Below are 1101 nucleotides of genomic sequence, written 5' to 3'. Positions count from 1 at the left end.
CAAAGACATAAAAATGAACGACAAATATGGATAATTTAATTCAATGTAAATCTAATTGACCGAACTTTCTTCATGTTTACGTAAATCTTTCGTTCGTGCTTAGAAATCCGGACGAATTTGGCTTCCGAGTTGCATTTGGTTTTTGTATATCCTAAAAGAATAATTGGTTATATGTAAAAACAATGAACGAAGTGATAATGGTAATGCTGATAGTTATAATAATGTCAATGATAATAACAAAAGTAATGCGTTTATTATTGTCATGATCATCTTTATTACTATTATCATTATTATTAATATCATCATTATTATTAACATCATCATTACTATCACTGTTATTTTATTATCTTTATCATTATTGTTACTGTTGTTTTATTATTATTACTACTACCGTTATTATTACTATTATTTTTATTACTATCATCATTATTACCATTATATCATTACTATAATAGTAATAACAACAACAACAGCAACAACAATAATAATAATAATTATTATTATTATTATAATAATAATAATTATTATTGCTAATACCATCAATATTTTGCTGTCATTTTTTTATTAATATTGTCATTTTTATCATCACTACTTTTTCTATTATATCATTATCATTATCATTACTATTATTATCATTTTTGTTAATGTTATTATCATCACCTCTATCATTATTATTTCTTGTTATTATCATCATTGTTATTACTGTTATTTTTATTATCATTATTATTATCAATGTTACCATTACCATTATCATTATAATATTATTACTATCATTGTTAATATTATTATTACTATCATTACCATTATCATAATCATTATTATTTTCATTATCATCATTTCATTACTATTATCATTATCTTTTTTATTTTCACTAACATTATCTTCATTATTATTATTATTACTATTATTGTTATTATTATTATTATCATTATTGTTAATGTTATTGATATGTTAAAAAAATATATATATATTATTATCACATTATCATTACTGTTGTTGTAATTATTATTATCATTACTATTATCATTATTGTTATTATCCTTGTTATTCTTATTATTGTTATTACTCTTATCATTACTATCATTTTTATTAATATTATTA

At 19.2% G+C, this 1101-nt stretch overlaps 1 protein-coding gene across 1 annotated transcript in view; it reads right to left on the bottom strand.

Moving 5' to 3' along the window:
* The window catches only part of LOC119584408, a 7764-nt gene extending 7740 nt beyond the window's left edge, over positions 1-24 (bottom strand). Inside the window, exon 1 of the mRNA XM_037932991.1 lies at positions 1-24. This exon is cut by the window's left edge and continues 239 nt beyond it. The gene's annotated coding sequence lies outside the window, so the exon portion shown is untranslated.
* Between the last annotated feature and the right edge of the window lie 1077 nt (positions 25-1101).

The sequence above is a fragment of the Penaeus monodon genome, chromosome 18, assembly GCF_015228065.2.
Source record: "Penaeus monodon isolate SGIC_2016 chromosome 18, NSTDA_Pmon_1, whole genome shotgun sequence".
Lineage (NCBI taxonomy): Eukaryota > Metazoa > Arthropoda > Malacostraca > Decapoda > Penaeidae > Penaeus > Penaeus monodon.
This window is presented reverse-complemented; position numbering and strand designations above follow the sequence as displayed.